This window comes from Macaca nemestrina, chromosome 12 (genome assembly GCF_043159975.1).
Source record: "Macaca nemestrina isolate mMacNem1 chromosome 12, mMacNem.hap1, whole genome shotgun sequence".
Classification (NCBI taxonomy): Eukaryota; Metazoa; Chordata; class Mammalia; order Primates; family Cercopithecidae; genus Macaca; species Macaca nemestrina.
The window spans coordinates 54,688,750-54,701,473 of NC_092136.1; the positions used below are offsets into that span (position 1 = coordinate 54,688,750).

The 12,724-nt window shown below is 40.1% G+C and overlaps 1 long non-coding RNA gene across 18 annotated transcripts in view; it reads right to left on the bottom strand.

The window, feature by feature from the left end:
- Positions 1 to 5,808: 5,808 nt before the first annotated feature.
- The window catches only part of LOC105488780 (uncharacterized), a 268,377-nt gene continuing 261,461 nt past the window's right edge, over positions 5,809 to 12,724 (bottom strand). For all 18 annotated transcript variants that reach the window (XR_011610825.1, XR_011610831.1, XR_003019623.2 and 15 more), the window contains 2 exons: positions 10,709 to 10,985; positions 5,809 to 6,206 (listed from right to left, as the gene is read on the bottom strand). This is a non-coding gene — a long non-coding RNA (uncharacterized lncRNA). The remainder of the gene's footprint in view (positions 6,207 to 10,708; positions 10,986 to 12,724) is intronic.

Genomic DNA, 12,724 nt, shown 5'->3' on the forward strand with positions numbered 1-12,724 from the left:
AGGACTGTTATCGTCTTTGTTTTAAATTATAAATTATAAACTAAGTTCCTCCCAAAGTCCCATTCAGCCTACACCCAGGAATGAACAAGGACAGCTTGGAGGTTGGAAGCAAGATGGAGTTGGTTAGGTGAGATCTCTTCCACTGTCTCAGTTATAATTTTGCAATGATGGTTTCGATAGCACTTTAATCTTTCCTTCTCTATTATCCTCAACTCTACTGCCCCATGTAGATCCCAGTACAAATGCTAAAGCTTTAGTGCTGCTAAGAAGTCTTCTACACGTCCCCAGCAGCTTTCTCCTCCATTCTGTAACTAATGGGCTCTTTTTGCCCACTGCCCAGATAGAGTTGATTTACTAAGAAAGGGCAGTTGCCATAGTGAAAGAGTTTAATACATGTATAGCCAGCTAAACAGGAGACTGGAACTTTATTATTACTCAAATCAGCCTATCTGAAAATTCAGAGGCTAGGATTTTTTTTAAGACAGTTTTTTTGTTTGTTTGTTTTGAGAAGGCGAGGGGCTAGGGAACAGGGAGCTATTTTTTTAAGATAGATTTTTTTTAAGAAGGCAAGGCAGGGAATGCTGATTGGCAGGGATGAGCTCAACTCGTTCCTGGGTGGAAGCCACAAGACCAGATGAGCCTGTTTACCAGTCTGGGTGGTGCCAGCTGACCCACCAGAATGCAGGGTGTGAAAAATATCTCAAACACCAATCTTAGGTTTTACAAAAGTAGCATTACCCATATGAGCAATTGGGAAGATTAAGAATCTTGTAGCCTCTGGTTGCATGGCTGCTAATCCATAATTTCTAATATTGTGGCTAATTTGTTGGTTATACAAAAGCAGTCTTCCTCCCTCCAGGTAAGAAGGATTTTATTTCAGGGAGAGGCTGTTATCATCTTTGTTTCAAAGTGAAACTGTAAACTAAATTCCTCCCAAAGTTACTTCAGCCTATGCCCAGAAATGACCAAGGGCAGCTTGGAAGTTAAAGGCAAGATGTAGTCAGTTAGGTCAGATCTCTTTCACTGTCATAATTTTCTCACTGTTATAATAATTTTTGCAAAGGCAGTTTCAATTCTAGCCACTATTCCAAACTGCCATGCCTCATTTCAAGCCCTCTTCTTGATGGAGGGAAGGCAAACCCCAAAGTAGAGCTTAGCCTCTGAGAATTCTTGGCTTTCTCCAGGAAAGAATTCAAGGGCAAGCTAGAGGCAGAAGAAAATAACTCTATTGAACAGACAGTGTTACAGCTCCACTGGTGTTACAGCTCTGTGACTGCTCCTGCAGAGCAGAGCTACCCCATAGACAGAGAGTAGCAGCTCAGGGCAGTTTTGCAGTCATATTTATACCCACTTTTAATTGCATGCAGACTAAGAGGGAGTTTATGCAAAAATTTTTAGGGAAAGGGTATTAACTTTTGGGTAATTGGGCCATTGCCATGGAAAGGGGTGGTAACGCCCTGGTGTTGCCATGGCAACGGTAAATAGACATGGCACACTAGTGGGCATGTCTGATTGAAAGCTGCTTCCATCCTGGCCCTGTTTTAGCTAGTCTTCAATCTGGTCCAGTGTAGGAGCCCCACCTCTGGAGTCAAGTCCTGCCTCCTACCTCAGTCTCATCAGAGGACCTCTTCTCTTATCCCACAGAGAACTCCAAGCCATCCAGACCCCGTTCATTTCTTGTCATCTTCAAACTTATCTGCATCTGCATTTATCTCTTTCTTCTTCCTTCTCTCCTCAGTGAAAGAAGTGACCCTCCTCCCATCTAAATCTAATGACTTGAAGCCCCACTGTTCAATGTCCTTCAATGGTTCCCTACAAATCTCCAGAATAAGGTTCAAACTCTGTCTCCCTGGTTCCTGACTGCTTTTCTTGCCCCTCACCCACTGTTCCTCCCTACACCCTCCTCCTGCAGCCCTTGCACTCATTTGGAGTTTATCAGATCCTACCAATTTATTGGAAGTCCCTCAAGTGTGACATGTTATTTCCTATCCCCAATAATTGCAAATTCTGTTTCTTCTACCAGGAATGTCTTCTGGTTAATTGCTACTTTTCCTATAAAACTCAATTCTACTTTAATCTCCTCAGATTTTTTTTTTCATCCTTCTAGCAATATGCCTTGGTACCCTTTCCATATACTATTGACAATAATATCTGAAATAACTCCCAGTACTTTCCATGTGTCTGTGCTTAACACATGCTTACCTGCTTAACCTCATTTAATCTCATTTAATCCTCACAATAACCCTCTGAAGAAAAGTTTTTATTATCCCTCTTTTACGGTGGGGAAACCGAGGTTCCGAGACTAAGAAAAGTAACTTTTCAGAGGTTACATTGCAAATATAGGATTCAAACTTGAGATCTGTGTGACACCAAAGCCCAATCCCCTAATCACCATTTTACACGACAGTGCCCCATGTCATGCTGTGCTTTCCTTTACCAAAACATGATTTGAAGTATCCCTAAATCTCTGCTGGTATGTCTGTTTCTACCTGCTGCTCTTGGTAAAGGCAATGAGGTCTCTTCAGTCAGGGGCCGTGCCTTTCCTCTTTGTGTATTTCCAGTGCAGACCACAGGGCCGTGCCTGTTAGCTTCCACAGTGAACATGAGTATCTAGTCACCTCGGCTGCCATAACAAAATATCATAGACTAAGTGGCTCAAACGACAGAAATTTATTTCCTCATGGTTCTGGAGGCTGGAAAGTCTGTCCAAGATCAAAATTCCAGTGGGATTTAGTTTCTGATGAGGGCTCTCTACCTGGGTTGCTGATGGCCATCTTCTTGCTGTGTCCTCACATGGCAAAAAGACAGATCTCTGGTGTCTCTTTCTCTTCCATAAAGATATCAGTTCTGTTACATCAAGGCCCCACCCTACAACCTCATTTAACTTTAATCACCTCCTTAAAGGTGCTGTCTCCAATACAGTCACAGGGTGGGTTCGGACTTCAACTGTGAATTTGAAGGGGATGCACATTCCGTTTATAGCAATGAACTACAACTGCTCCAGTTTCAGGGACTCTGAGGCACAAATCTGCCAGCAATGGAGGAGTATCTTACATCTTCTAAGATATTGGAAGTACCTAGGATGATCCAGGAGAACATCACAGAGGAGGGGTATTGAAGGACACTTAGACTATTGAAGGAAACTAAAGTATTTTACCCCAAAATATACTTCAACATATTTCAAGATGGATTATTCAGAAAGGCTGGAAACACAGAATAGCTAAAAGACTGCCTTTTGTGGAGATTTGTCTGCTTTTCACATATATAAGCACTGGACCCTGGAAACTGCACATGCTGTGTTGGCAGTATTTGTTAATGGGCTCCATCCTGAGCTCAGTGTTCCATGCGGAAAACAGACTAAATTAGAAGCTACCTATCTAAATGAAATTGGCCTGCTTATAAAATACTGTGGTGAATTCCTACAATGTTGTGTTACCTTGGTTATCTATTTATCTTCCTCTAACATAACCAAACTGCTTCTTTAGAAAGCCTATGCCCTCTGTGCTTTGAAGTGTAAATTTGCTCTCTTGTTTTCTCTAAAACTCCGTTAAGGCATTGGCCATGTGGGACAGATAAACTTTAACCTGTTCCATTTACAGATTCACAGTTTAATCCAACCGTCCTTTTAAACTCATGAGTTTTACCTGTCATATGACTAAAATTTTTCAATCAAAGCTATACAAAAATTTTTGCCTATCATTTGAAGTATACACGTGTTCATGTCTGTGTTTATATATTGTCTACATGGTACCAAAATGACTTGGAAACAAATTAGTACTCATAAATTACATAAATAAGCCCAAATGCTTTTCAAGTTGATGTGACTTTAGTAATCTTTGGTAAATAAAGCTAGCTATAAAATTGTTGGTAAAATGAAATAAGAATGCCTTCAGAACTGTCAGTATTAACTACAATTCAAACATTTCATGTAGTACTAATAAAACATAGTATTTCATGTAGTATCAATATAGATTTTCATGTAATATTAATAAGATATAGTAAGAGATTTTTGTTTGAGTTAACTGAAAAAAAAGAGGGGGTGAGAGTGTACATCATGCTGTCTCTATCAGGTCTTTCGATTGTTCGGAAAAGCAATTCTCCTATCAAAGTCACCTATCATTTTTTCCTAGGTCTATTGGTTAGACAGATTTATGCTGTCTTTGCTAGATGTTTTAAGGATGTTTAGATTGTTTATTAAGCAATAAAACCATTGCTTCTGAAATACTTTTGATAATTGCTTAATTTGGTCCGTTAGCTTATGTCTTTGGTTTTGAGCAGTTAGATTCCAGGGTCTCTACAAGTAGTCATTGTGAGGCCTGGGGACATATGTGTGTCCATAGTGCCTGGGCCACCAGCTGCAGGGCAGAGCCAGGCACAATATCGTCTCATTCTCCTGGCCTAGCTCTGTATCCTTCCCAGGCTGAGAGAGGACAGATCCTCCAGGCATTGTCTTCACAGCTATCTTCTGTCCTGAGCTCTGTATCTGATATATAACAATTAAAATTGCTTACTTCCTAGGTTTTTCACTGAAAGTTAGAGTTACTAAGAATTAAAATTGTAGTTAATATGTTTAATTACAGCTACAAGATATAAGAGAAAGAACCATATATACAAAGGAAATTAGGATGTGTTTTTGATGAAGATATGAGAATGTGGTGTTTTTTCAAGGAAAAGTAATTTTGTCTAGTTTAGAGGTTATTTAAATTGTTTTTTTAGTTTGAAGGAAAAACATATGGTAAATAAAACTGAATGAATATAGAAAGTTGAAGAAAGAAAGATAATGGGAAAAATTGTAAGAGGTTATAAAAGGTTAGGAACTCTTTTGTGTGGTCAAAGCTGATAGATTAGACTGATCTGTTTTTAAGGTTTTATCAAAATTAGTTTTAGTATTAATAATACACTGATGCAAATGTAGAACTTTGTTTGCTCTTTTGAACTAGATTTTCATGTAGTATTAATAAAATATAGTAAAAGACTTTTGTTTACCTTTTGAGTAAACTGAATAAAAGAAGTGGGGAGGGTGGTAGTACATTATGCTATCTTTGTTAGCTCTTTTGATTGGAGAAGCAAGTCTCCTATCAAAGACTAAAGATACCTTTGCTTTTTAAAATCCATTAATTATAACTTTGGCTAAATAAATATTATTTTACAGTGACCTGTGATCTTATTTTGATTAAGTGTTTTAAACTTTTGGTATTTGACAGGCTTCCTAAAATCTAACCTCAAAATTCTAAGATTAAGTCTTTTTGACCTTGCACTACCTTGTTGACATTCCAAAAAGGGCCCCTGGAAGTCCAAGAGAGACATTAAGTTTATTTGGTTTGTTAAATCATTGTCAAATCAGAAACAATGTTTATTTTTGAGTTATATTTGTATAAATGTGTTATTAATGTCTTCTGAAATTGTATGAGATTCCTAAAAACCTGATGTGTCTTGATACATGTTATCAGACATATTACTATTATGTAAAATTGTCATAGGCCACAGAAAATAACCAAATTTCTTTGTTAATTCTGTCTTTATGACCACTTTAAATCTTGTCTATAGTAAATTGCTTTATGCTGATGCTTCCTCTAAAACACCATTACAAGCAAGTATAATCCTAGGTTATGTCTTTAAGGAGGTTCCTGGAAAGGATGAATAGATTGTGACAGGCACTCTGAAATAGACCTTTGCTGGTGACTTTCACTGGGTAATGATTCCAAAACATTCAATGGAAAAAAAAAATAACTGTACTAAAACAATTGCTAATAATTTGTTTTATGCGACCACCGGAGCAGGCACCAGAGATGAGGCAAGTAGGCAAGGTAAAAAAGCTTTATTAGCTAGCCAATGTGAAGGAGGAAGGGGCGAGGTTCACCGGTCTCTGGGGGTGGAGGCCGAGGAACTCGCTCCAGCGTTCTCGGGCGAGGTTCCTGGGTCCGCATATGAGGAGGGGCCGAGGACGTTCCCGCGGATGTCTTCCGGGAGCAGCCTTTTATGGATGGGGCTTGAGGTGGGCAGGACGGGGGCGGGGGTAAGGGCGTCTTCATAGGCGTGGCTGGGTAAGTTTCGATTTCTTTGTTTTGACGTCACAATGCGCAGGCGCAGACAGTTGGTGTTTTTCCCGGGCACGGGAAAGTCGCTGATGAAGAACCCGGAACTGTGCCATCTTGTTTACCTTCTTTACCTTCTTCCATCTTGTCCTTTCTCCCTCACCCGAACAGCTAACATAACAACAAACAGATTAGAAATTAATTACATGAGACTAAACTGATGGAGGACTAAAATAATTTTTATGACTTTTTTGTTTGAAACATTTTTGACTCTTTTTATGTGTTGTTTGTCAGAGTCATTTTTTTTTTCTTTTAAGTTATCTATAGCTTTATAGCAATTGGGTAAAATACCCTTTTGTGAGCAAAATTGAAGAATTTACCTTTCTCTCTACGTGATTTCTCAAGAATTCAGAATCTATTCATGAGTATTCTTATTTTATGGCAATATAGTTATTTGCATGAGTTCAATAAGAATCTGTGTTTGGGTTTTTGTTTTGTTGTTGCTGGGTTTTTTGATAACAGGACACAGTTGGAAACAATGATTATTTTACCAAGGCTTTGATTGTGAGATCATATTTTCATATATGACCAGACTGCTTTGAGGAATTGAAGTTAACTTTTATAGAGCTGATAAAAGCCCCGTGGACAAACTAACCCGATGCCGTGTCTACACAGTTTCTTTCCAGGGTTCCTGACCTTTCAGTAAGTGAAGAATGTTACTTTCTGGCCCAGAAACCTCAAGATATTTTAGGGACCTCAAGAATAGAAGAATTCACCCCGTTTATATAGGTATTACAGATAGTTTTTGTCTTGGCTCCTAAGCCTCAAGAAATTTTAAAAAGTCAAATCCAGATTTCCTTACAAGAATGTTCTAGCAAAGCCAGCTCAAAACATCCTATATGGCCAAACACTATTCTTGCTGTACTTTATCCAAATAATCAGGCCAAGTATAATAGACCTAAAACTTATTTTGCAAATAAATTAATTTTACTATAATTCATCTTGGTCAAAATGGGGGACTGGAGAGAGAAAAGCTATGTTTCAGAAGAAAACTATAGTACACATATTATCGTACTGTAAGTCTAACCATTGTTTTTGAGTTTTTGTTATTTGGCTAAAATTTTGACTGACTCCTAAATTCTTACCTAGGTTCAAGTCTCCAGATCAACATTTCCAACTTTCTCCTGCCCTTGTGACTTAAAATCACTAGAAATTAAAACTGTGTTTTTCTTGAAGCCCTGCTAACTGAATCTAGATAACTTGATATAAACTTTAAACCACTACAGCAACTTATATATAAACAGCCTTCATGCTTGTTGGTGTATGGACTACTCAGGAAGCTCACTGGATCACCCAGTCAGAACTACAATCCAGGAAAATCTGTCAGGTTGCCACTGCAATCTGAAATGCTTCAGAGATCTAGGAAAATTAGTTTACAGAATACTTCCAAAATTAACCTTTTTCTCCTGTTTCCACAGAAATGCCTCTTCTTAAAGATCTTCTTGTCTACCTCAGATGTAGAAGTCTGGCTCTGAAAGCCCATCTGCAATGCCACATTCTGAAATAAGATGCAACTGTTCAACTCCGCTGACCTATCTCAGGACTAAGAGACTGATTTAAGAGGCTATGATATGATATACATAAATTTGGTCTTCTCTGCTTATCCCAATCTCTATTTTTTCCTGCTCTTTGCCTATCTCTTATCTCAAAAATTCTAACCCAAATTTCTTCAAAGCTATCAACTTGGCTTTTAATATGTGAAACTTTCTGAAAGTAAAGTTTCAGAGGAGGTACTAAATGGAAGAAACTAAAATATTTTACCTCAAAATATACTTCTTTGACATATTTCAAGATGGCTTATTCAGAAGGGCTACAAACACAAGAATAAATGAAAAGCTGCCTTTTGTGGGAAAGATTTGCATCTTTAAAGGAAATAAAGTAAACAACAGATGCAAATAAGCTTTCTCTGAAACTCTTCCTTATCTGAATCTAGGAAAGATTAACTGAGATTTTGACACCTTTAAAGATCTGGCAGAAACATCTACCACTGGCTACCACTATTCCTTCTGAGGGCTGCTACCTGTGAGGTTTCATCTGCATAACAAGACCACTTTTGCTAGCCAGGCCTCCTCTTCTCTCCCTCTTATAATCTCTTTTGCCATGTGCCAATCCCCAATTCTTTCTATAACCTCAGATAGTACAAAAACATCAACCATTTGGCCATTTCTTTGAGTTTTTATATTTAATATGACTCTCACACACAAGTGTGCATACAATAAACCTTGTATGCCTTTTTTCCTATTTATCTATTATCAGTGTGTTTTATAAACCAAAATTATCAAAACTTCAGGGGGAAAAATTTAAACTTCCATACACTATATATAAGTTGAAAAGATGGCAAAGACCATTTCTGAGAAGAGGAAAAAGCAGGGATAAAGTGGGACAGAGTCACAGAGTATTCAGGCAGGCTTCAGCTTAGCTATCAGACAGGATCCTAGTCATGAAGGATCTTGAAGCCTCTGTCTGAAATCACTGATTCTATATGATAGGTCAAAGACTACGTAGCCTTTCACCTTCTCCATCAGCTTTGAGCAGTTGGTTGGGGTCGCCTGGAACACTAAGTTGAGGATTCTGAGGCTGCATCTGAGTTCATCAGAAAGAGGGCAGTGATAGATTCGTGATGTCTGAGCACAGGGGAATAAGAGTGGCAGCAAAAATGCTGTGGATTTGCCACCTCTGCCCTCCAGGTATGCCCCTGGTACTTCTAGGAGAATTCAGACTCATGTGGACCTGTAAATATATCCCCTACTGTTACCATGCAGTGTCCACCATGCTCTTCCTTTCCTGCTCTGCTTTCCCTGATAGAGTTGATGGTCTGAAAAGCTGCTTAGAGGAGCCTTGGTTTTGCCCATGTTGAGAGTGCACTTTGTGAAACTGCCTTAATCAGGCCAGGGTGTCATTTCCCAATGCACCCAGAGTACTCCTGGGAGTCAGAACAGGGCTGGGTTCCACGCAGAGTTGGAGAAAATGGAATAGAACATGACAAAACTGTATTTGCCTTTCCTCCAAGACTCCAAACCTGTTCTACTTATGCCCATAGCTCACCAAATTATCTCGTAAAAACTGGTCAGTTCTTTCAGCTTCCAACCTTCACCTTCCTAACCTTAGGGACTCAGACACTCTCCAAAGGGTTAGGTAGTAAACAAAATCATATTATCTGTTGTCCTTGTCTCCATTCTTCCTGTAGTCCCTGACCTCAGCTAAACTTCTCCAACTTTCTCAAATATAAAACAAAGGTCTCCTTACATATTTTTTTTAAAAAAAGGTCTGATATGGTTTGGCTGTGTCCCCACCCAAATCTCATCTTGAATTATAACTTCCACAGTTCCCACCTGTCCTGGGAGGAACCTGGTGGGAGGTAATTGAATCATGAGGGCAGGTCTTTCCCATGCTATTCTTGTGATAGAGAATAAGTTTCATGAGATCTGATGGTTTTAAAAGGGGGAGTTTCCTTGCACAAGCTCTCTTCTCTTGTCTGCCTCCGTGTGACATGTGCCTTTCACCTTCTGCCATGATTGTGAGGCCTCTCCAGCCGTGTGGAACTATAAGTCCAACAAACCCCCTTATTGTGTGAATTGCCAAGTCCTGGGTATGTCTTTATCAGCAGTATGAAAATGGACTAATAAAAGGTCCTTGTGAGAAGATGGATATTGACTATACCCTAAGCCCTCATCTCCCATCAGAATGCTTTATTACAGGGGAATTAAATTAGAAAACACATGTAACACCCTGTAAGTTTCTCCCTCAACTCTAACACCACTGGAGACACTGAGAGCATACTGAGATAAAATTTAATGAACCTTTATTATGCAAATGCAATGTGCTAAGTACTATGCATACTCTATCTTATTTATTCATCACATTAAATCTTGAGGAGGAGGGTAAATGTTGTGTTGTGTGCTTTGGATTGTGATGACGCTTCTTGCATTCTTACTGTTTATTTCCCTGTTGCCCTTTCTTAGGCAAGACTCTCTGAAAGGAAAAATGGAGTTTTTATCTACAACTGGGCCAAGCATTAAAAGGGAAACAGCTCCCCACTTCTGAATGCCAACAAAAGGAAAGGGTTAGTAATTACTAGGCAGGAGGATGAAGAAAACTTTCAATAATATGATTAGGATTTGTGTCCCTACCCAAATCTCATCTTGAATTGTGAACCCCAGATGTTTAGAAAGAGACCTGGTGGGAAGTGATTGGATTACAGGGGTGATTTCCCCCATGTGGTTCTCATGATAGTGAGTGAATTGTCACAAGATCTGATGTTTTACAAATGCTGGTTTTTCCTGTACTGACACACACATGCTGTCTTACCTGCTGCCATGTAAGATGGGGCTGCTTTCCCCTCTGCCATGATTGTAAGTTTCCTGAGGCCTCTCCAGTCATGCAGAACTGTGAGTCAATTAAACGCCTTCCCTTTGTTTTATAAATTACCCAGTCTTGGGTAGTATCTTTACAGCAATGCGAAAACGAACTAATACAATGATATGAACTAGCATATACTGTACCATTACTTATGCTCTAAGAACTTTACACATATTTAATCTGCACTATTATGCTATGAGATAAATGTTACTGAAGATTAGAGAACTAGGACAGAGAGTGGTTAAGCAACTTGCCCAAGGTCAAACAGCTGTTAAGTGGTGGAGGCAAAATTCAAACACAGGCAGTCGAACTCCAGCCTACACAGACTCCGGGCCACTAGATGATGCTGCCTTCTCCGAGAAGGTGAAGTTCAAGGCAACCAGGTCACATCTGGTGGTCAGGCATCCTTGCAAGTTTAATATTCTTTCTTGAGACCAACTTCAGTGTTCTGTTGTAACAAGTGAAGCCCTCCTGTGTGCAGCTCGCTCTCTCTCAGCACTTGCCAGCTGCCTTGGACACATCATAGAGCATCTGCTGGTCATAAATACCATGGAAAAACAAATTGAAATACAACTGCCTTGACACTGGGTAGGAGAGGGAGAACTCAAGGCATTGTCATGGACATCTGTCCTGTTGAAATTTTCATATTCCTGTTGTCAAAGTGAGTCAACCAGACCCTCTGCAAAGAATGAAATTAATGGACCCAAATCAAAGTGAAGATTTTGTATTCTTGTCAGAGCCCATTAAAGTGACCAGTTCAGGTGGCAACAGGTAGTGGCATTATCATGCAATTTTCACAGTCAATTTGAAGACTCTCTGTCTCTCACTGTAGCATGCGCATGCACATGAACACACACACACACACACACACACACACACACACAAGCCTCAAGGTACAAGGGATTTGGTTGGCCTCAAGGTTTAGTCTGAGGCAAATCAAGCAGCATTTCCCACAGGATCTTCTGTCAAACATTAGTGTTGAGGAAGGTTAATAAGCTTGTGGTTAACACAGGGTGCCAGGCTCTAATCATGTTGGGAATGCTGGATTAAGCAAAGTTAGTTGTATTCTACAGAACTCCTCAGAGCCTTGAATATATTCATGTACACTACAAGTCTCCCAGAGGAGGACAGAGCATACAGAATTGACCAAACTCCCTTGCCTGCTCGTGTTGCGTAGAACATACTGAAGATACTGCTTTTCTATAGCATTTGCCCTGGTCTTTCTCTCACCTCAAAGTTCCAGATGCTGAGGCCTCTCCCTGCACATTCTTCCCAGCCCAATTCTGCAACCAACTTTACCGGGGCAGGAAGACATTAGCAATCTCAGCCTCACCAACTGGGGAGTCTCAAGAAGGTCATATAGACAAAGAAGTAGCACTCCAACTCCCAGGTGCCAACTGAACACAACCTGCTCTTGCTTCCAACCCTCTTCCTTGCCATGGAGTGGCTCAGTCCATGTATCTAGGCCTCTTCTGTCCAGTTTCCCTGCCCAGCACTTGATTTCTATCCTGGGTCTGAACTCTCTGCCCTGAACCCGACTGCACTTGGTATGCCTCTTTCTTGTCCCCGCTCCCCATGGACTGTTCTTGGTTCCCAGATGTCCTCTTCCTTCCTAGGAAACTCCTGCAGCTGAAATGTTCACTGGAATACTACTGCCCCTCCCCCTGCATGACTACATAAATCATCTATCACTTGGGCAATCCTACCTCACTACCAAGTGGCCCTGGCATGGGTGTCTGTTGTGTATGACAAGCCCCTTGGCTCTTGGACAATAGACTACTGACTATCTCCACTAGCAGCAGACTCACAGCCAGGCCATTTGCTGGTCCTCAAGCCTACCTAGTGCTGGTTGTCCATCAATCCCCAATGGTCTCTGTTGCTGATGTTCCAGCATGGTCAATGGCGAAGCCCTTCTCAAGTTGTGAATAGGAGCTTGGCAATTTCAGACAACATCCCATGGGTTAGTAAGACATGCAGCTAAGGTTTTAGGCTCAAGACCAACACATAAGTGGTGAAAAGTCTGGAACTTCCATTGGGTGTGGTGCTGATTGAGTGGTACGAAGGTGATTTTGATGGTTTAGATTTTGGGAACAGGACAGTTATACTAGATCAATATTCCCAGGCATTTGGATTTCATGAACAATTACAATTTCAAAAATACTCTGGGAGACTTTACAATATTGGCAACCAAGGTACAATAAAAAAGTAATAATCTGTTAGTACCATCATTTCACACAAGAAGCTGTACCTTAATGTGAAAAATCATAGGG